This window comes from Ochotona princeps, chromosome 22 (assembly GCF_030435755.1).
Source record: "Ochotona princeps isolate mOchPri1 chromosome 22, mOchPri1.hap1, whole genome shotgun sequence".
Lineage (NCBI taxonomy): Eukaryota > Metazoa > Chordata > Mammalia > Lagomorpha > Ochotonidae > Ochotona > Ochotona princeps.
In genome coordinates this window covers 23,634,586-23,658,475 of record NC_080853.1, presented here as the reverse complement: position 1 = coordinate 23,658,475, position 23,890 = coordinate 23,634,586, and the positions used below count along the sequence as shown (strand labels likewise).

The 23,890-nt window shown below is 45.1% G+C and overlaps 1 long non-coding RNA gene across 2 annotated transcripts in view; it reads left to right on the top strand.

Moving 5' to 3' along the window:
• Positions 1 to 23,481, top strand: part of LOC131482953 (uncharacterized) — a 42,039-nt gene extending 18,558 nt beyond the window's left edge. For both annotated transcript variants that reach the window (XR_009247424.1, XR_009247423.1), the window contains 3 exons: positions 18,000 to 18,081; positions 20,668 to 20,740; positions 23,183 to 23,481. This is a non-coding gene — a long non-coding RNA (uncharacterized LOC131482953). The remainder of the gene's footprint in view (positions 1 to 17,999; positions 18,082 to 20,667; positions 20,741 to 23,182) is intronic.
• Positions 23,482 to 23,890: the final 409 nt, after the last annotated feature.

Below are 23,890 nucleotides of genomic sequence, written 5' to 3'. Positions count from 1 at the left end.
GGTGGTGGTGGGTATTGCTGGTCTGGGTCTGACTTGATGTGGGTTTTAAATTTTTTTGTTGTAATTCTGTCTCTCAGATAATACAAGGTGAGTGCTGTTTTGCTTTATTGCATTTCCTAGCCAAGGAACAAATCAAACAAACACCCACACCCTTGAGCTAAAGTGTAGTTTCCAGGCAGTCTGTGTTGTGCTGAGACTATCATTCCCAACAGGGGCAAAAATATGGCATTGTGTTGCCTACTGCCCCTTCCTGTGTGTCTGGGAGGAGCACAGGCCACCCGGCATTCCCGAATCATCTCCATGCCCTCTCTTTACTCTTGAAACTGTCTTAGTTGGGAGACACAATTAGACGCTCAGCTACACCTGCTTCTTGGCAACAGCTGTCACGCAGGCAGGCCTTATCAGGAGGCGGGAGGCTGGGATGGAGGAAATGGAAAGCGATAGAAATGGAGCTGTGAGGCGGGGAAGGGGCCAGCAAAGAGCTGCCAGTGATAAGGAATGGTACTCATTAGAAGAGTGTTACCAGCCCTGAAAATCCTTGGGGGTTGTGGGGAGGGTGGTGTTGGCAAGTGAATGAGCAGGAAGGAGAAGGCACAGAGACACATTCCCATCCCAAGTGCCCGAGTGCTGTCGCCATCTCAGTGGTCAGGATGTGCACAGCTGCGTGCGACGTGGGAACTGGTCTACGGGGAGCTTGGGAAGTGACTGGTTTTTGTTTGTTTGTTTTGTTTTTGTTTTAAATCTTGACATTTTGAACCATGGCAGAGGGTTGCGGAGAGGGAGGCTGGTAGGATCGTGATGTTAAAGTTTCTGTTTTATCAGTGTCCACTCTGCCCTGCCTTTAATTTCCATCCCTGAAATCCAGGTTTGTGTGGCTTATGGAGCCCTAGGGGTGCCCAGGAGGTACTCAAATAGTAAGAAGCAGCGCGTACACACAAACACAAGCACACGCACCCCAGACCATGCCTGGCCAAGAATGAAAAACCAGCACCATCCATCCGTCTCTCCATCCGGGCTCAGTAATCCACACTTATTGTTACTTTGTATTTTGAGCATCACCTTTCCCACTTACAAACAGTTATATTATTAAAAAGATATTTTCCGAAGATAGTAACCTTGGCAGTAGTTGTCAAGGCTAATAGCTTGACATTTCAGATCACCCACAACTAATCAGCTGAACATGGCAACGCATCTGAAAAACCCATTATAGGCGGAAGGCCCTGAAGTAATATGTCAACGCTGGCGCTAACAGCTGTTATGTAAACGGGCTGGTTTTTCTCTGCTGCACAGTCACGTGGCTGCAGGCTGAGTACCTCTGAAGGACACGTGCATGGAGCTGGAATGGGAGATTGTGTTCCTGAATGCCGTGTATCTATGGGGGAGAAGGCCCTATTGCTGGCGATAAAAACACTCAGTCTGCTCTCACAGATGCTTTCAGGGGCATTCTCTGCTCTGCACAGAACGCTCCCTGAAGGGCGTGCAGGACTGTTGCACCATTAGTGCGTTCACACTGGGCAGATGATCTTCAGGCTCAGCATCCCTGAGCTGCTGGCCGCGATTCCCCTGAAAGAGGGTGAGACAAACGAGCAGCAAGCTCCGGCTTTCAGGAACTCCCCAGTCCAGATGGACGAGTAAAAAGGGAAACTAATTTTGTTTGTGTAATTCATACGGACTTGCAGATTGTTTACATACCTTAAAGCAGCCGAATTCTGAGGACGGTGGACAGTGCTCTCTATCCCTCCCCCCCCCGCCCCCCGCCCCCCGGCCCCCGGCCCCGCCCCCCGGCCCCGCCCCCCGCCCCCCGCCCCCCGCCCACCTCTTAGCTTGCAGCCACACTGTATTAACTGATATTGGTGAGTTTTGAAAAAATCAAGCAGGGTCCTTCCAAATGAGTTTACTCAAAAATGACACAGCTTGAAAATAAAGGGTTGGGAAAAAGAGATCGTGGGTAAAAACCAAGCACAAGAAAGCTGGGAGTAGTATTCCTGGCAAACTAAATGCCATCTGGAACAAAATGATGTGGATATGAGATGAAAAATAAGCATGACACAAGTTTTTAATGGAAGCATCTCGAGTATAAAATAATTATGAATATAACAGTTTCTTCTTGAAAAATAGAAAGCAAAGACTAAACAGCCATGGGTCAATAAATCTCTAAGCATAATGAGACATCACAACCTAGCTCTCAAAGGCAGAGAAATCAAAGCAAACTAAAAATTGCTCAGAATAATGCACATGCATACTTGAACAAACTTGATCTAAGAGATGTGCATTTATACCTCCAACCTTTAGAGAATTTTTTTTCATTTTTGAATTAAAATTTTGTTGTGTGTTACAGCCACAGGGACAGAGAAGAGAGATCTCTCATCCACGAAGTCACTCCCCATCCCCTGCTTCCTCAAATATTAGTCATGGCCAGAGCTGGGCTGGGGTGAAGCCTGAAGCTGGGAACTAAGTCCAGGTCACCCATTGACTGGCAGGGACTCTACTGCTAATCACCTGCTGCCTCCCAGGGTGTGCATTAGCAGGAAGTTGGAATAAGGAGTAGAAGCCAGCAGTGAAGCCAGTGGCTTGCTGTGAGCCGTGGGTGTCCCAAGGGGCATCTTCCAGCTGCACCAGATGCTAGCCCTACAACTGATCCTGTAGACTTCTCAGAGCAAAATACCCGGCAGCTCTAACACTTTGTGTTCACATAGGTTGAGCTAGGAATGCACTACTTACCTGTTTTGTTGTCTTAAAGATTTATTGATTTTTATTTGAAAGGCAGATTTACAGCGAGAAAGAGAAACATACATAGAGATCCTTCTGTCTGCTGGTTCGCTCTCCAAATGGCTATGACACTGGAACTGAGTAGGTCTGGAGCCTGGGGCCTCCTTCAGGTATCCCAGATGGGTACCGGGGCCCAAGCATATGGGCCACCCTCCACTACCTTCCCAGGCCATAAGCAGGGAACTAAATCAGAAGTGGAGTAGCTAGGACTCAAACTGGTGTGCATATGGGATGCTGGTGCTTCCAAGTGGGGGATTAGCCGGCAAGCCACTATGCCAGCCCCTGGCTTGTGTTCAATGACTTGGAATGTGACAAGTTTCTCAACAGTTGCAGTCAGAAAGTTCCTTGTTCATTAGGTAACATTCTTCCATGTCCACAAGGCACTTAGTACAGTCAGTGCAATTTCTCACACTTGTATGCCCATTTAAAATAGACTTTAAAGCCCTGGACTTCATGTGGCAGGCTTTCTTGGTGGCCGTGACTCTGAGTCAGAAGTCCCATTCTGCTCCATTCATTTTCCTGCTGGTTTGATTATTCTGGCCAGCACCTACACTGACTCCGAGAGCCTGAATTTTGTGCCCAATTAAACATAGAATTAAAAGCTCAAAGAGGCACATCCATTATCAAAATTGGGCCTTTTCACACCACACAGCTCACTCAGAAAACATTTCCTGGAGAACTAATAAACCTCAGCCGGTTGTCATTCCAGCGGTGTGCTGTGTCTGTTTGCAGTGAACGGTTTAAAAGTCTGAACAGAATCCAAATGAGCTCAGTGCCTGCGGATTAATTAGAAAACAGGTAAGTCAAGACTAATTTACTGAATTAATAGTGTTTCTCACAGCTTTGAAAATCTCCTTAACTTTAAGCCAGGTCAAAAGAGGCCCTTGGCTTGGGAGAAGGAGGTAATCTGAAGTAGCAAGGTGGGGCAGTATTCCTGACCCCATGTCACTACTTTTTCCCACTTACGTATGTTTGTGTAACGTTTGGAATATAGAGTGAAACCTATTGAGCGTTCACAATTGGCCACAATAAGAATTTGGCTTTCATAAATCAGGCTGATAAAGTAGCAAGGCTCAATGACAGGTTGGAGACAGAAAAGGATAAATAAAATTAGCAGAAGTTTTTACAAGCACTATGAAGTGGATGTGCCCATTAGAGTGGGATGGATCCATTTTATACCTATTAGAAGACACTGAGAACATTTAGAGACCTTCATTTACACAGAAAGTTTTGATTTACTTGAAGTAAGCCATTGACTTCTGAAAGGGGATCTCTTAAATTCATTTATGCATACACCCATATTAAATATCTGTGACTCATGTGAATTGTGTTGAGGGAGCATGGTGAGGAATAGGAAGTACTCACGGAAGTGATTGTTGGGCATGGCAGTTAAGCTGGAGATGCGTACACCCCTGTCAGAACCCTCCTGATTCAAGCTTCCTGCTAACGTGTACCCAGGAGGCAGCAGGGGACATAAAGGCTCGAGTACCTGTGTCCCTGTCAGATTTGGAATAAGTCCCTGACTCGTGGCTAGGCCTCGTCCAGCTCTGGCTGTTGTGGATTTTAATGAACCAGGGATGGGAGCTCTGTCTCTCTGTCTCTCAAGTAAATAAAAGAAATAAGAATTGATGGGGGCGGGGGGAAGTAGCAGTGTGTGGAAATTCCAGGAAAGTTAGCGAACCCCAGTGAATCAACCACCGTCAACCACCATCTCCCTTGTTTGGTTAAGGGCCATCTCTTCCTGAAGCTAAGCAAGGAAATCCAAGCTCATTGTCATGCTATGAAGCAGAAGCTCCATGTCCCCCTATTCAAAAATATATGGAAGTAGGGAGCTGAGACTCAGGCATTCCAAGTCATGACCTCTGAGCCATTCCAGAAGCTTCTTAAAGGTGATTTATATTCAGAGCCAGCATGAATAGTACTAGAGAAGGCAAGCTGTTTAGTGGGCAGCATGGACAAATGCAATATATATGGGTAGATCTATCTAGTACTATGAAAGCTCTGAGAATCACTTGCAACAATACATTTAGTGTTTGATCTGTTGTCCTGAGGAGCAGAGACCAGGTTAAAAAGAAAACCCTGGCAGCTTGGAGCTACAGGTGCTGGTTATAGGTCTTCATTGGTGTCTGCTTCCAATCTTAATTTTCTCACAGGAAAGTAAGGGAGTTAAGTAGATGTCGTCCCACAGCTCCTTTCCTCTACCAAGTTCTATATTGTTGCTGTCTGAAATTCACTCTCTTATATGACAAAGCTTATAATCCATTTTGAAGGTTAATTTTTTGAAGGAAACACTACACAACAGCAAAGAAAACCCTGGACTCTGAACTCAGCCAGACACAAATTTTAATTCCTGCTCTACCATGTGACCTCAGCCAAATTACTTTCCTGCTGTGAGCTGCAGGATTTTTTTTTTTTAGTTGAAGAAAGAGATAAGAATATCTACCTTGCAGATTACTCAAGAATAAAAATGGGGCAGCCTGTGCACAAGCTGGTGCCTGCTATGTAGCAAGGAAGCCTAAAGTTTTTCTTTTCATTGCATAGACTTTGTTGCCTTTTGCCATAAGTAGGGCACTTCTTGTTTGATGTAGAAACAGTTCTCTTCTGGGTATGGCTGTGCTGCACTTCCCAGCATCCCTTGCAGTAGCAGGTGCACACATGAGTACATGTGCCAGTGGGTGTGAGAGGAAAGCTTCCCACCTGTGGCAGCTCTTACCTCTTGTCTAACTGCTTTGGGAGCCACACGTGCAAGCACTTCAGACGCTAGTGTGACTGCTTCAGGGACAGCTGCTGCTCAATCTTTTACATCTATTTATTTATTATAGTTTTATCTAGCTGATTTGTTCAGAGAGAAGAATCATGATTAAAAAATCTAGTGTAAAAATAAATATGAAGATAATTAATCCTTTTTTTAAAAAAAGATTTATTTATTTGTATTGGAAAGGCAGGTGAGATTTGCAGAGATTAGGAGAGACAGAAAGAACTTCCATCCACTGGTTCACTTCCCAAATGGCCACAATGGCTGGAACTGAGCCAAAGGCAGAAACCAAGAGTTTCTTCCCGGTCTCCCATGTTAATGCAGGGGCCCAAGGCTTGGGGCCGTCCTCAACTGTTTTTCCAGGTCACAGGCAGGGGGCTGAAAGAGAAGGGGAGCAACTGGGATATGAATTGGTGCCCATATGGGATCCTAACACATGTAAGGTGAGATGTAGGTATTGAGCCATAGAGTCTGGCTCAGTCCTCCTTTTTGCTTGCATAGAACTTGAAGGACCTTTCCTTTTTTGAATTTAATTGAACTAACATTTATTAATTGCTTCCCATATGCCATACCCAGGAGGGCATCTACAAGCAGGGTGAAAAACAGGGGCCACCCTATGCAGGAGCCACCACAGGCAGCAAGAGAACTGTCTGGAATTCCATTATACAAGGCTTTGGGTTTGGCCTCTCCATGTTATGTCCAGATGAGGTTGTCCATATAACATCAGAATTAACCCAATAGGAATGCATTAGTATTACTGTTTTAAAATGTATTATTTTCACTTGAAAGGTAGATCCCCAGAGAGAAGAAGAGAGAGAAAGACCTTCCATCTCTGGTTCACTTTCCAAGTGGCTGCATGGCTAAAACTGAGCCAATCTGAAGCCAAGAGCTAGGAGTTTCCCCTGGCCTGCCCACATGGGTCTCAAGGCTTGAGCCATCCTACATTGCTTTCCCAGGCCACAAGCAGGGAGTTGGGTAGGAAGTGGAGCAGCTGGAACATGATCCAGCACTCATATGGGATGCTAGCACTTGGGAGTGGGAGATTAGCCAGTTGAGTTGTTAGGTGGAATTAGATAAGTACCATCTAATATCCAAAAAATTGGAAACCTTGTTCTGGCATTTTCTAATTTTTTTTTAATGCCAGGGTAAGAGTAAGCATTTTTTTGTTGTTGTTGTTTGTTTTAAGCTTTGAATGTTCTGGCTGTGGTGCCTGGTTGCCTTTGGAATTGAGAGAAAACATCTTGGATTATTCTAAAGTTCCTGCTTTAAAGATTAACTGTTTGGTAATCCTGATAGTATTTGCCTGAGCAAAAAAAAAAAGGTAAAATTCAGCTTTTTGGTCATCTTTTGCTTGTTCCCACTCACCTAATTTTTATCCAAACTTGGTCTTGTGGCTACTGTCAAGACCTGTTTTGGCCCCATATCCTACTGTCCTAATAGAAGCCCTTGGTTCAGAGGCAGTGAATCATGGACCATTAGACTTGGACTGAGACATGGACCAGTTATATTTGGGTTTGCGTGCGTGTGTGTATGTGTGTTCCTAGCAGGCTTAATTGCAATAACATTTATATCACATAATATAGTGCACTGAGGTTGTAATTTTCCTATCATCTAAATTGCAGGCTGAAAATTGTGTTAAGGAAGGACTGTAGAGAATGAATTACTGCTTTCAAAATGACTACTTTTAACCGGCAATGTGACTGGCAAATGAATGCTAGCAAGGGAAGGACATTTTGTATTTAATATTAGTCAGCTATACCCCAGGACTTTTTAAGTGTAACTAGCTCACATCATTTGCATTCTAAATTTATATCTTGCACCTGGTCTACCTAGGAAATAATTTTTCCTATTTAATATTGTATCACCTTTGGAAAACACAGAGCAGTTATTTTGGAAGACATGACTGAGGCAGTTCAAGTCTGATTTGTTTTAGACCCTCCTGCCAGGTATAGGTTTAACCATACAGACCTGAAGCTGAGGTACAAATGGGCAAGGATGTGAATGATTCTGCATCCCCAGCTCATTGGATACTTCTTTCTTACTAAACTGGGGACAGCTGGCAGCTAATCTCATCTGGGAGCAAGCTTGCTAACTAGGAAGGTAGGTGCTGGATTCGAATCCAGCCCCACCATTGATTCCAGCATGGGCTGTGTGTCCTCAGCAAGTAACACAGCTTCTCAGTGCATCAGTGGACGGAATGCTGCGCAAAACTCCCCGGGCTGTGGGAAGGGAAAGGGGGTCGCGTCTTGGAAGTGCCTGTCCAGGGTGGAGCTTCAGGAAAGACAATCATATTGAAATTCTGACTGTGGTTGGGTACAACCCAGCCTTCAGATGATCGTCACTTCAGAGCCACAAACCTCAGAGCCCTTTGCCCTCTAGACCACTGGTCATCTGAACTTCACCTATAGTCACAGGATGCCCGACAGAGACCCAAGCCTGAGCAGGGAAGGTTGCTCTGTGGTGTGGACAGAACCCACAGCTCCTTGAGATTCCTGGCTCCCTAAACGGGCGTGTTCTCCATTTACGGTTTGTCTGGTATGAGGGACATGGTAGTGGAAGATGTTAAAATTTGTTCTCCAATCCCCAAGGGTCATTTTGAAAAATGGGACTTGGGGGCACAGCACAATGGCCCATTTGAGAAATACCCACTTCAGGCTCTGGGATCTCACATGGGCACTGGTTTGTGGTCTAGAAAAGTAGTGGAGGATGGCCCAGAGCCTTGGGACTCTGTACCCATGTGGGCAGGCAGGGGAAGCTCCTGGCTTCTGGCTTCAGATCAGCGCAGTCCGGCTGTGTGGCCACTTGGAAAGTGAACCAGAGGCTGGAAGATCTGTCTCTGTTTCTCCTCTCTGTAAATCTGCCTTTCTAGTAAGAATAAATAATTCTTTAAAAAGAAAGGTAGAAAATCTATGTAATCCGTTGTGCTGGGACAGCAAACAGTTTTCCATAAGAAAGAATAATGTAAAAGGAACCGAAGTCTGTATGTAGAAGTTGGAATCACGTAGGCACATGGAGAAGGTACCAGGAGTCCTCTGTCACCTGGCGCCAGGGAAGGGGACTTGGTCTGTATCCCCCGGTGCAGGGACTGTGAGGACAGGATTCATCACTGTGGCTGTGCAAAATTGCCTGCAAGTTTGCTTGAAAAGATTTACCAAATCAAAGCCAAAAGGCAGATGGCCACAGGGAATCAGGTATTTTCAACCTATACAAAAGACAGATAACTTTAATATAAAGAAACTTTCTAACAACTGAAGCAAAAATTGAATAGAAAATGAGCAAATTGCATAAACAATGTGCAATAAAAAATGGTCCTTAAATATGTGAAAAATTTGTTCAGTGTTATTTTAAGAAAACTCCAAGATCCCTGTTGTTGCACAGCTGGTTAAGCCATTGCTTGTGATGCCAGCATTCCATATCAGAGAGCCAATTCAAATTCTGGCTGCTTTGCTTCTGATCCAGCTTCCTGCTGATGTGCCTGGGAAAGCAGAGGAGGATGACCGGAGTCCCTGGGGGAGACGTGGATGGAGTTCTCAGCCCCTGGCTTTGGCTTGGCTCAGAGTATTACAGCTATGGGGAAAGTGAAACAGAGTGTGCCAAGTATTTCTCACTCTGTCTCCCTCCCCCTCTTTTTAACTCTGCTTTCAAATAAATGAATAAATCTGTAAAAACAGAGAACGATAAACTAAAATCACATCGAAACACCGTTTCACATCAGATTGGAAAGCATTTTTTTAAAAAAGTTCCAAAGCTGGCTTTGTAGGAGGCTGCTTGAGAAGTAGACCTTCTGAGGTACAACAGTGAGAACCCAAATTGTTCCAGTTCTTTAGGAGGGAAACTTAGGAACTTAGTAACAGCTAACAAAATTCCATATAACCAGTGATGCCCAGTATAGGAATTTACCCCCAAGAACACAATACCCATGCAGAAGGTAATTAATGGCAGCATTATTTATAATTTTAAAATATCAAAAACCATCTGGAGGCAAAATCTCAGGAGAGTATTGGAGTAGATGATGGTGGTATATGCACACAGTTGAGTACCGGCATCTGTGAAAGATACCGAGGAAGATTCTTGCGATCTGCCTTGGAGTGGCTTTCATTGTTCAGGGAGGAAAAGCAAACTGCAAAGAGTATCTAGAGTGTACCTCCTTTGGTGTAAAAGGGAAAAAAGGTAAAATGTGCATTTATTTGTTGATTTGTTTGTGTTTAACTTTTTTACATGAAGAAATACAGGAAAAATAAACTAACAACTTTGAAGGTTAATTAACTACATCTAACGAATGCATTAGAACAGCACTAAAGGGCTAGCGGGGTATGAATGGGGTGGGAGGGATCGGGGGAACACAGTGGAAAACATGACAGTGCGATACAGGGATGGGAGCTGGCAGGGGTAGACGTTTGAAATGTGTTAACTTTCACACACTTGGAAAAATAATTCAATGAAAGGATAAAGAAAAACTTAAAATGACTGTAGAGAAACAGATAAGGGTTCACCATATTTCAAACACATGGCATAACCACAGGGAGGGAGTGGACAAGTTTGGCCTGCACCTGCTGGAGATGGCCTAGAGTGCTGTTTTTCCCACTTCTGCGTGGGAGACAGTATATTATGTGGAAAGCTCCTTGGAGGAGAGGAGGGAAAACTTGGTAGAATGAATTTCTGAAACAATCCTTCAAACCTTGGAGCACACCTGTTTCCATGGGTTCCTTAGTAGGAGTAATCAGAAGTGTGTATAATTCTATGTGTATTAAATGCAAGGCTAAAGACATTTCATTGCTACAGGTGAGTGACTCTGAGATTCTGTATATGCATACTAAATAGATAGATGAATATGCATTTTTAAATGTACAGACCCCAGGGGGCAAATCCAGTGTGCTAGTTTTTCTGATACCACTGGAAAATACAATCTTAAAAAAGAAACAAGAATGCCTAAGAGGTTTTTTTTTAACTTCCAAGTGGAATTCCACCAGCAAATATGTATCAGGTACCTACTGTGTGTTGGGCACTTTGGTTCTTAGCGAAGAAGTCTCTCATTGCGGATAATGAACAAAAAGACAAAGAACCAGATGACACAAATCTAAAGCAGCAGCGATGTCTCCAAGGCAACAGAGTGTGGCGTGGGAGCTGCTTGTACCTCAGCAAGTCCTCCGCCAGGAGGCGTTTGGGCTGAGATCTGAGGGGAAAAGGAAGTGCCGTGGATAAGTTGGGAGAAGACTAGGGGAGGAAACAATAAATGCAAGGGCCCTGGGGTCGGATCAGCCATGGATGAACTGTCTAAGAAACAGGAAGAAGGCCAGTCTGACTCCAGCAAAACGAAGCAAGAGGAGCCTGGCATGAGATGAGGGGGGAGCACATTATAAAATAATCAACCGACTCAGATAAAGCTGCATTCTTAAAACACTGACCGAAATTATATTCCAGTTCCCTGAACCTGAAAATTGTCTTTCTACTTCATGAAAATTCCTAGGCCCAAGATAAAACTTGAAAAGGATTTCATAAAAAACCTTTACTCTTCCCGTTATCTGTTCTGGTTTAGCTGTTTCCTCGGAGGTTGTCAGGCGAGGAGAGAGGAAGCCAGCTTAATGTTTAAAAAAATGCCATCGCTCTCTGAAGAATGACTGCCTTGCAGAGTCATGGGGGAGAGGAGAAGCTACTCGTTGATGAAAAGCTTGATCTTCATTAAGTAATTGTTTAAAGCAAATGGGACTTGCTGCTGGAAGAAGCTTCTGCCAACCCACGGAGTGGAGAGAGTCAGGCAAAAGAGTAATTTCATGGTTCGTGCGGCCATTAGCGCTCTGTTGTCACCTTCAAGAGTAAGACTCTTTTCTTCAAGTTTGGGTAGGGCAGGGTTTCAGTTTTAGATTCTAGCCAAGCTGGTCATCCAACTGAAAACATTGCGGCTTATGTGGCTTGCTGCGGTTAGAAAAACACGAGTGGTGCTGGAAACAGTTTCAGAGCCATGAGGAATTGAAGGCCCATCATCCACCATTCAGTGCGTAAACGGGAGGTCCCAGTTCTAGGCTGCTGTCCTTGGCAAGGCTGATCCTAACCAGTCAGAACACAGGATCGCTTTCTGCAGAAGCTCACCTTCTCCCAGACTGGGTAGAGCCGTGTCCACAGTGAGATGCTCAGCAAGATCCTTCCTTGGGCACTTCCCAGGCCTGGCTGTAAGGGGAGACCATGAGAGACCGAATGATCTACCAGCCATGTTCACTGAGCTCAGAACACACCCTCTCACCTTTATAAAGGAGGTGGCCAGGCGTTATTTAAACCAGCATGGCTGCCAGTCCCCTAACCCACGCCTGGTTCAGCACTGAAGAGAACAGAGCCCCCAGGGACTTCTTTCCTGGGGCCAAGGAAACCAGAGTGGGGCTGCCTGTGTTCCTCCTGGTGTTTGCACATCTGGCGTCTGGTGGTTAGCTTTAAGTATGTTCACCAGCATGGAGCCTCATGCCCAGAATGCAAATGGAAGTCACAGACATGGTTTGCTGGCTAGAGTCATGAAGGTGCTACTGTTTTTCCCCAGAGGCCTTCAAGTGCTGATCCCTATGAGCAGTTCCCAGGACTGCTGTAGGTGCAGTGAGCAAATGGGAACCCAAACAAGCACTGCTGAGTCAAGAAAGGGCGTCCTCTCCCACTGCCAGTATGGTTCCTCTTTCAGGCTGGGAGGAAAGAATTCCAGCAGAAACCTATTTAAATCTTACAAGTATATGCAGACTAATTTGCTAGAAACAAGATCCAGTCCACAAACCTTCTGGTTGTTCGGGGCCCAAGCACTGCATTTGTGGTGGAGTCAATTATGAAATGTGCCACCAGCTCTGTCTGCATTTTAGGTAAGCAATTACTTTTGAAAGGCAGGCAGACAAGAGAGCTTCTGTGCCCTACTTGCCTCCCCAGATGCCAACCAAGGAACTAAGCATTCAGTGCAAGTCTCCCTTATGAGTGGCAGGAACTACTCACCCAGTCACTGGAGCCAACACATCTGTCTCCTGGGATGTACACTGGCAGGAAGCTAGAGTCCAGAGCCAGAGCTGGACGCTCCAGGGTAGGACCTGATCATCTTAACCAGCATCTTAACCTGCCAGGCCTTCTGTTCAGTCATCACCTGCCACTTCACCTTGTCTTCTCTCCAATATGTAGTTTCCTTTAAAAAAAAGTTTATTTTTCATATACTGGAAAGACAAAGTGTCAGGGAGTGACAGAGATGTTTCATCTGTAGTTCATTTCCCAAATGCCACCCCAGTAGGCAAGGATGGGCGAGGCTGATGCCAGGAGGCCAGAGCTCCATCAGGGACTCCCACTCTCATGTGGGTGGCAAGGACCCAAGCACTTGAACTGTTGTCAGCTGCCTCCCAGGATACATGGGCAGGAAATAAAGAAAGCTGGCTACTCGAACCTGTGCTCTGATGCCCCGACAGGGTTGTTTTGTTTGAGTTGTGGCTGTTCAGGTTTAACAGGGTTTCAATGCCTCATTGATGGTAATGGAAATTTAAAATGCAGAGACTCTGGACTTGAGGTTTTGGTTGGGAAATCCGAGTCCTCAGACACCACGGGCATGTATTCTAGGTTACACACCTTCAAAGGAGTGAGACCATTCACAAGGAAGCAGAAAGCCACACCAAACATGCGAGACAGGACCAGAGATAGGCTTCTGCCATTGACCCCTTAGTATTCTATGGTTTGATTTTCTACCAGAATAAATGGTTAACAAATGTAATGCAAGTAGATCTGTGGATATGTTTCTTTGTTATTTTGAAGACTGAATTGAATTTTTCACCATTTCTTTTGAAAAGAAAGAGGAAAAAATATGGCTAATAAATAATTGCTTGCTGGTTAATTCTTTCCCTAGAACATCTCCGTTCCCAACATACCACACGGGGATCGCCAATGCCAGCTAGGCAGTGGAATTTTCACATGTGACTTGGCCAGTGAAGAGCAATTAACACAGACAGATAAGCATTTCCCAGGCACACAGGTGTGTATACACACACACACACATTCATGACTAACTCCCACACTCAGGTGCACACACACTCCCAACACACAGTTATCTGCATTAATACACACTCTTACACGTATTCAACATATTCATATATGTTCCTCTCACACAATAGTCGCATACATATAGGCTCATTCACAGATTCGTTATATTCATACACGTATATATACACATGATGAAGTCACTAATGCACATCCACATGTAAGAAACACACATCCCCATACTTGCACACATAATACACACACATACACGTTAGCTTACACACACTCACACAGATATACATTCACATATTTGTAAGTATGTTCTCACACATCCTCATGCTTGTACATGTTCTCACATATGTACACACTCATGCACATTGACACAACATGTTCCCACACACGCTTTACCTTTGCTTATGAGGGTGGGTTCACGTGACTGTCTTCCACCTCCACGAGTACAGATCTCTCTGCCCAGGCAGAGCCAGCTGAAGGAACTCCCGCCATATTTAAGGGCCCCCAAAAGCCCTGGTGCTCAGCTCTGTTCCCTGACATCACAGCATGCACAATGTTGGGCCTATGTTTGCCACTCAGGGGTGCTCAGCCTGTCTCTGAACTCCATGAGAGCTGTGGGCAGGTTGGATTGGGGCCAGTTAGCTCAGTCTCCCATGGGGTTCCCAGAAGAGACCCCTGTGCCAAGTCAACTAAAGAATTGGCCTGGCCGCATCCTGCCCACCGCAGTGCTGGGCAGAGGCCAGGAGCCCTCCCAGGGCAGTGCTCAGGAGCCTGAGGCTTGGGGAGGCGGTGGAGCAGGGCTGGGCACCTTTTGATCCTGGTTTAGCTTCCAGTGCTGGAGGGCAGTGGCGTGGGGTGTGAGACCCTATTGATGTCCCAAATGGGTCCACATGCCTCCCTGGAGGGTCATGAGGCCGGGCGTGTATTTAGTTAACAGTAATGATCTCGTTAAGGGTGTGAATGGGCCAGCCCCTTCAATACATTCAGTCCTGCCAGCGGGCCTCCCCGCCCAGCTCTGCCTCCTCTGTGTGGCCTTACATGGGCTGTGAACTGTGATTAATAGACTTCCAGGCCTTAATAATTTACCAAACAGAATTAAATAAGGGAAGTTGAGGACAATCGGAACAGGACACTGGCCAGGCGGGAGGTGACTGTCAGCAGAGCCAGGGCCATCCTGGGACCAGGGCTTGCACAAAGCTGGCCGGGGGGACAATGGCACAGCTGGCTGTCCGTGGGGTGCTAGGCCAGTAGCACCTGCCTGTCCATCCAGGTGGTCAGACTGACATGGCCTCTAACTTGGTTAAGTTCCTTAAAAAGGGAAGAGAGGGAGAAAGAGAAAGGCAGTGAGAGAGAAAGAGTAGGGGTGTGCAGGGAAAGCCCTCTTACTTCTTCCCCAGCAAAGAAAGTAAGAGGAGGCCATTGAGCAAGAGAAAGAAAGAGATTAAGTAGCAAAGCAAGTGACAAGCGGATAATAGAGAACGCTTTCAATAGTGCTAATCCTTGACACACAAGGACATATATGAAGACTTTTGTTCTTGAGTTTAGATTCACTTTGTGTCAGGAGGGAACCCCAGAGGAGAGTTGGTTGGGTTGTACCTCTGGGGAGGCTGGGCCAAACAGAGCTGACCGCAACTGACAAAGCTGCTGCTTTTGAGCAGTGTTTACGCCCACACAACTGCGGCTGGGAGACCACACCGGTTGAAGGCTTGCGCCGACAAGTTATTAAAGATGCCAGACGGGAGGATGTTTGCCCTGTCTTCTACTCACCACCTTACACACGGCGAGGTCACCTCAGCCCTGCGGCCGCTGCTTAACATTCAAAAAAATCATAAAAGTTTGGTATTTTTTAATATCCATTGCATGCAGAAAACCTGATTTTTATCAGTGTGCATTCAAACTTTCATGTCTCGGGTGCCATTATCCATAGCTGTCGGGAGCAGCAGGAAGTTGGTTTTATGGGAACATCATAATGAGGAGCCTTCTTGGACTCCGAAGAAACTTAATGACTTATTTAGACCCAAGGAAAGGGTGAGATAAATGCTGAATTGTCTGAGGTCTGGGTGGAATTTATTTTTAGCCTCTCATGAACCTTGCTTTTTGTTGTTGTTGTTTGTTTGTTTGTTTATAAGTCCAACTGGGAGAGTCTGTGTAGGTGATACCAATTTATCTCCTGTCTACTAATTTGAGTGAATGTCCTGGTCAGCCCTTCCCAGTCATTCTTATGATTGTCACACTTTGGAATAGACACCTTTGGAATACACAGTTGTGCTGCTTCAACGCTAAGGTAGCACTGCTTCTGGCAAATGTCTTCATCACTTTCAAAATAAGACAGCAGCTTGGACTTTGGACTTGTCCACAGAAATCATTGTGGCGGTTTGGAAAACATGTCCTTAGGTTTCTGAAGTGACAACCAGAGAGAGAAGGGACATACTCTTTGGGGGTCGGGCAGTAGCTGCACCAGGAACCATGCGAGTGAGCCAGTGTCTGTGGGAACACTTATGGATAGCCCCTAACCAATGGTTGTGCTGAAGGCAGAGAGGTGGTTTCTTTGTCTTATTTTTTAGAGATTTGTTTGCTTTCAGAGTCGGAGTTACAGAGACAGACATCTTACATCCACCGATTTACATCCTAAGTGGCCACAATGGCCAGTACGGGGCCAGGCCAAAGGCAAGAGCCAGAAACTTCATCGTGGTCTCCCACAGGGGTGGCAGGGGCCCAAGGACTTGAGCAATCTTCCACTGCTTATCACAGACACATTAGCAGGGCGCTGGGTCAGAGGTGGAGCAATCAGGACATGGACTGAATGTATGGAATTTTTCAGACAGGCGAAGAAAAGGGAGTTCAGTGCCACTGGGTCTGTGTTGCTTTGGGGGAACTGCTGTTGAGTGAATCTTCGACTTACTTCCTATGTGTTCTGTATACATGGATAAATCACAATGACTGTTGATTATTTTATGGTAGAAAATCATCCTGGGAAAGGTCAAGTGATTTCACAGCCGACACACAGTAAAAAAAAAAAAATGCAAGTCACTTGAGAACCAAAAGTCCCCATCTCAAATGGATGATTAATGTTGTGTGCAAGTGTGTGCCTCTGCTCTCCAAGAGACGAGGTGCTCATTTGGTGTATCTGTTTATTATTTATTCAGCATTAATGCTGCTAAATGTTCTACAGCAGAAAAGAGAAAATTTTGTAGGAAAATTATTTTAATGAACAATTGCAGTTTTTCTTCCTCTTGAGAATTATGACTTTTAAAATGCTGAACTCCAAATAACAAACCAGCCTTAAATTGAAATGACCTTCGCATCATGAATGTAGCTATGATGGCACATAATTCATCACTAGGTCTCAGTTTACTTACAAAAGATCCAAGCCGTCGCCCAGTTCAAATGGGTCGAGGCTGTTTGGTTCAGAGGAGTGAAGAACCAGTTACCAACAAAAAGCGTTTATAGGCATTATTGACAAGAAGAATCAGCCCAGTGAATAATGCAGTTATGAGCTGTGGTTCATATTTTCAAGTGTAAGTGTGCAGGAGGTGACGTAGCTGCTAATCTGTGAGAGTTAGCTTTGAAAATAGTGACATTTAACCTATCATAACCAATTGTTCCTGTAAAAGATGTGAATTGCTGTAATGAACAACAAGATGCAACATGAAAATTGACAGCCTGGTGCTGCAAATCATGGAACTGAACACAGCTGAGCAAAGTTGCCTGTTGGTGGGAACGAATCCATGCATTTTAAAAGTGTTCGAGAAACTTCTTTAAAGAGGAAAAATACTAGGAGGCCACCAATTTGTCTGTGCATTTCTAGACAATACACTTGCCAAGTCCACTAAGGAGGATTTCACTGATTATTCAAGGCATAACACGAGGGACAACAGCTAATCTGATTAGAGTAATGACATTTCTAATGTATTTATTTGGAGGAACAGTGGCTGAATCACGCCGTTATTATCAAGCTTGCCCTGTTTACTGGAATGCTGATACATATTTAAAGATCTGTCTTGGAGCATTGTGGGCTGAGCATGTAGGCAATAGAAGGGGACCTATTCCTTTATATGTTATCTGATCTGCCTGCCTGGACTTGGAAGGGGGTCTGGGGGCTCTGTTATTGTTAATGCTTGGTTCTCTCCCCGCCTTTCCTAGGTTGGACTTCTTTGGGGTCTGATGAGTGATACACTCTCGGAGCTCTTGGACAAATGCAGCTGAGCATTCCTTGTCCCCTGGACTCTCTGCTTTTGACCTAGTTAGAAGCCATTTCTTATACTTAATTAGTTTATTTGCCAGCCTTACAGTTATTGCATGTGTAGCTTGTGAGTAGGATCAATTGCTGAAAATTGTCAGGCTTGTAGCACTTCTGGCTGGGAGACAAAACTAGAATTGAAACCCACTTCACCCAAGGGTTTTCCCAACATTGTGTTCTTGGGTGAAGAAAGGAGTGTGACATCTTATAGAAAATCTCCACCTCCGCTCCATTCCTTTCTAGAACTGGGAATTCAACCCCCCAAGTCCTTGCATTGTGCATCCCTACGGCCTTCATCGGAATGAAGGCATTGATGGACCAAAAGGTAGGAACGGAATCAACGTGAGCTTTTAAAGGAGACTGAGAGAGATCTAGAAATGAAAAAAATTTGCAGTGTTTTTTTTTTTTTAGTGTATTTTCCCCTACTTTTTGTTTTAAAGATTTACTTATTTTTATTGGAAAGGCAGATATACAGAGAGAAGAAGAGAGAGGAAGATCTTCTATCCGTTGATTCACTCCCCAAGTGGCCACAATGGCTAGAACTAAGCCAATTCGAAGCCAGGAACCTGGAGCTTTTGGGTCTCCCACGTGGCTGCAGGGTCCCAAGACTTTGGGCCATCCTGGACTGCTTTTCCAGGCCACAAACAGGGAGCTGGATGGGAAGTGGGGCACTGGGATTAGAACCAGTGCCCATATGGGATCCCAGCACTTTCAAGGTGAGGACTTTAACTGCTAGGCTATCGTGCTGGGCCCTCCCCCAAAATTCTAATGCTGAAGTCTAATCTAAACAGTGTCATAGTGAAGGTGATTTAGGGAGAACAGGTTACAGAGATGGAGTGGGGCACTTGTGAATGGGATTTGTGTCCCTAAGAGAGACCTTGGAGTTGCCTTGCCGTTTCCCTATGAGAGCCTTAAGGCAAGCCCTCATCAGACCAAATCTGCAGGTGTCTGGATCTTGGACTTCAAACCCGCAGAACTGGGAGAAGGAAATTTCTGTTGTTTAAAACCACTTTGCCCTGAACAGTCTGAGACGGAAGTGAGATGCCAACAACCACTGAGTGTTGGTGGTCTTTCCTATACAAAAGGATTTTGTTGATAACCTCAGAGTTGGTTGGGCACAGGGGCCTTGGGAGAGAGCCATGCTAATACCGTTGAATTCATGGCTCTGTAGTCACATCGATCAATTGCTGTCTATTGAGCATTGTTACCTGCCAGTATTGGTGTTGAAGGAACTAGCCTTGGCCTTGGAGATAGGCCTAGAACCTGTATGGAAGGGGGATGCTCTTCAGCAGAAGCCATACAGAGCCAAGGATGAGGAGCCAGGGGCATGGCAAGTTGGCCTTGTGCTGTCAGGAGCTGGGGCTGTAGACCCTGGCCATGCAGGCTAAGGTACAGTGTTTCTTGTAGCTACAAAGGTGGGTTCTGGGGACCACTACTGTATTAGGAGAGGATTTGATGAGCTTTCCTTTATCTGATAAGGACATTTAGTTAGTGGCTAACAAGTACAGAGTGACAGAATAATTCTACTGTACAGCATGGTGACTATAGTTAGTAATGCTGTATTGTGTATTGCAAAATAGCTAGAAGAAAGGATTTTGAATATTTTCACCACAAAGAAACAATAAATATTAAAGTTGATGGATATGATAATTACCCTGATTTAATCACCACACTAACTATGTTTATCAGTGCCTCACATTTGATCCCATAACTGTGTATAATTATTATGTGTTGAAAATTTAGCAATAGGATTAGCATTTGGTCTAGTGGTTAAGATGCCAGTTCACATACCTGTGTCCCACTCTGGAACTTGGTTTGTACTTAACTCCAGCTCCCAACTTCAGCTTCCTGTTAAGACTGACACTGAAAAACAGAAGTGGTATCCCCAGTGATTGGGTTCTTGTCACCCTGTGGGAGCCCTGGATCGAGTGCCCTGGTCTTGGCTTCATCCTGGGGCCTGCTCTGGACATTGCAGACATTTGGAGAGCGAACCAGTGGAGGATAGTTCTCTTTTTCTTTCTTTATCTCCCAGTTTTAAAATACCTACTTTAAATACATAAATAGATATTTTCCAAAACCAATAAAAACTTAAAATAACCTAGACCATAGCTATATTACTTGGTAACCAGTTATATTGTAGGGTACACACTAAGATATATCTTATATTATTTAAGAAGTTATTTCATTAGGAGTTATATTATGTGTGAAGGATATTACAGGGTCAGTGTGCTTCTCCTCAGCTTCCCTGGGATCTTCTTCTTCCCCCAAAAAACTCATCTCTGTGGCCCTTGTTTAGGGCATGGTCATTGGGCTACTGGATTCACCTTGTCCCCAGAGAGCCAAAGGTGCCTGCAAGTTTCCAGTATCCACAGGTGCCTGGCGGGAGCACCAGTCCTGAGGCACACCCTCCATGGCAGAATATCCCCTGTGGGACAGGGCTGCCACCCTCCAAGGGACCCTGTCTCCCCTTTGCTGTACTGCTTTTGTAACTGCTTGCTGATTTCTTCTGGGAGCATTTCCCTGCATACTCGTATGCACCTGAATCCCACCCAAGGTCTTCAGCTTGGATCTAGGACCTCACCTCAGGAAGACTTTGCCTGACTCCTTCCCTCAGATCCACTCGGCTTCTGTATTTACACCTCCCTGCGAGCTGTATCTTTTCCCTCACAGAAGTCACATGCTGGTGCTCATAGATTGCTTCCACCACTGGACTATGTGCATCCTAAGTGTATGGGCAGCTCTAAATAAACATCTCTGGATGTGTGAACAGGTGGGTGGTGACTGCAGACGGAGTGATTATGTGTCTCTGATCTTGGAGCCTGACTCCCTGTTGCTCCCACCGTGGGAGTACCATCAGCTGGTACATACATACTGAGATAGGTTAGAATTCCTGAAGCCACCGTTGTTGCAGACTGCATCATGCCATGGACACTGTCTCCATGGGAGCATTGTCAGAAATGCAGCTTTGCAGGGAAAGTCACAAGGTAAAAATGAGGGGTAAAGGAAGCAGCAGTAGGTAAGAAAACATGCAAGCATGGGTAACAGGCACAAACCCAGCACCCTACACCTCAGGGATGGGCCGGGATGCCACCAGGAGGACCCCCAGGATACATTATGAGAATCTAAAGCAAATCCTGGCGTAAGTCAGTCTCAGCCTGCTGTAGACACGGTGGAGCTCCTGGAAGAGCCAAGCCTAAAGAAGTGCCTGCCAGAGCTGGATAGGTCAAGATAGGAACAAGGTCCCAGGCTGAACGTTGGGTATTGTCTCAGAGAAAGGGGGTCCAAGGACAGTGCCAGGTCCCAGGGAGAAGATACGGCCCTATATATAGGTGAAGAAGACTACTGAGTGTGGGTGACTGGCCCAAATTAGATCCACCCTGATAACCCATCAGTGTTTGAGGATGCTACAAGTCCTCAGAAGATCGCCACACCCCTGCAGAGATGAGGGCAGAGTAGGCTGGTAGGTGTTTAGTAGTTCGGGATCAGTCCTCTCCCTGGCAGTTTCTCCAGCATTAATTCTAGGACCAAAGCTAGAGAGGCTTCCAGGGCCTCTGAGAGCTGCCTTACTCTCCAAAAACCAGAAACCCTGACTGGCTTCCCAGTCCAGAAGACAGAGATGTGAGGCCAGAGAAGGGGAAGGAACACAGGGAAAAGAAGTGAAACATGAAGGGCATGATAGTTGATACATTGCATGCTATTTAGCATCTATTGCTGTGGGCAGCTGGGCTTCATCTCATGGGGAAATTGGGAGTCCATGTGGAGTATGTGCCTCAGAGTGAACCAATCCTAGAAACGAGGGAGCTGGGCACTGATATACCAACTAATAGGATTCATTGGTAAGGACTGTTCCTGGTAGGGAAAGGAACAGTGATTCCTTGCTGCTCTCTCCAGGTCTTTGTAGTTGGAAGTTGGCCAGAGCAAATTGAGACTCGGGTCTGGGTGTGTCAATTAGTTTATGCTGTTCAATAAACTACACTATCTATTCCACTCACAATTCCAAGGACCAGCTGTATGGCACCTGCACTCAGCTGCCAGATTGGTTGGTGACTGGATGACCTAGCACAGCTTCACTCATACGTCAGTGTGGCTGACAGGTCCATGTGTCTCTTCTTCTCTACAGATGTAACAGCCATAGGATTCAAAGAATGAGAGAAACACCCCCCCCACACATGCAAATACACTATCAGCTTCTGCCTATTTTATATTTGCTTCACCAAATAATTCAAGTCTCATGACCATCTCAGATTGACATAGGGTTATCAGATAACTAACACATGTCCATCTAGATTAGAATTTCAGAAACTGAGATTGATTGTTTAGTATTATCAAGTCCTATGGGAGATGCTGCAGCAGTCAGGGAATCTCCAAAGAAGCAGAAGCAGCAGACATACAAATATCTCCAAGATGAGACTTGGTGTTGGGGATTGGCATGTGTGGCCGTGGAGGTCGAGAAGACCCATGATGCACTGCCAGCAAGCTGGAGACCCAGGAGAGCTGGGTGGCAGTTCAGTGGGAGTCAGGAGACCTGAGAGTTGGGGTGGAGGTGCTGACTCTGCGAATCCAAGCCTACATCTGGAGGCAAAATAGCCAAAAGCCCTGAAGTCCAAGGTCAGGAGGAGTTGGATGGCTCAACTCAGAGAGAGCCCATTCATCCTTCCCTTGCCATTTTATATTCCGTCCAGGCCCTCAAGCCCCAAATGAGCCTGTGAAGAGGGCCATCTGTGTTCCTTCAAGCACCAGTTCATAAGCTGGTCCCTTGCAGGAGCAGCCTCATTGGATACAGCTAGACATACTGTTTCACCAAACATCTGGGCATCCCTTCACCCACTCAGATTGGTTTATTCAGTGAGCCATCCTGGGTGTCTACCCTTACCACTTTCTTCCACTATTTGTTTGATTCTCAGAGATAGAGTGCTGTTCTTTGATTTTTAGTGCTTACCACCATCAGTGATTACTTGGTTGTGTTGGTTTACTTGCTTATTGCCTCTAAAGCAAAACCTCTAAGCTCTGTGATACATCAGCATTTGAGCCCAGCACTGAGTGTAAGATGTAGTATTCAGTGAACAGATACTGAATGAATGAATGAATGAGCAAACTAAAGAGCAAGTAAGTAAAAATCATGAAAACACTTTTGTATTTGACTTTCATCACAGTGTGGAGTTCAAATCCCTCTACTCATAAGCCTCGTCTATAATTTCCAACCTGCAAAATGCTTGCTTAACACGATAAATGTGCTTCAATGTCAGGGTTGCTTTTCAATGTTAAGGTGACATCCCCAGGATTCAAGCCTGCCTCGCATGGTTTATTAAGAGACTCACTGAACCCTTGGGTACATTTAACTCACCGTCACTTACTTGCTTTTTATTTCTTCTGTATGCATTGCATGAGAGTGTGTATGTATATTTATAGAAATCCTTATTATCCAGGTTCGTAAACCACCCTTTATGAGAGGGCTGCTGCATGGCTGACCCAGGTGCACATGAAAAAAATGTCTCATTTCTCAAGGAGAGCCTTCTGCACCTCCCACCACCTCGTTGCTGTGTGGTTTGCCCATGGGACATAATGGTGTTAAAAATTGGAGCAGCTGCCTGCCTCAGAATTTATTGACCTACTGTGTGTTTAACAAGTGTAGCTTAAAAATACAACCAGCTGGGCTATTGTTATCAAAGCCAAAATTTTGAACCTTGTACTTGATGTGAATTTGTAAGGAAAGTCTCTTCTGGTACTTACAGTGTGTCTGTGGATCTGGCCAGCTGTCTGCCCTTGGTGTATGAAAAGAGGAACAGAGAAAACTGTGGAGAGAAACTTGAGTCATCGTTTTTTATTTTCTTTATTAATTGTGGACACAACATAGTTTCCTCTTTACCAAAGCCATGCATGTTTATTCAACATTTGTCTGGGAAAAAATGAAAGAGAATGTTGTAGTTTATGTCAGATGCCAGATGCAAGGCTGAAAAAGTCTGAATCTCTTAACTAAAAGACCATGTTAACAAGAGACAAGGCTTTCAAAGTCTAGACAAGGATTGTTATTAGCTCTGTGCTGAAACTACTACAACTATTGTATTCTTCTCTCATTTAAAAATAAATGTTAAGTGGTTTTAATCATTATTACCCTCAAAAGAAAGATATTTGAG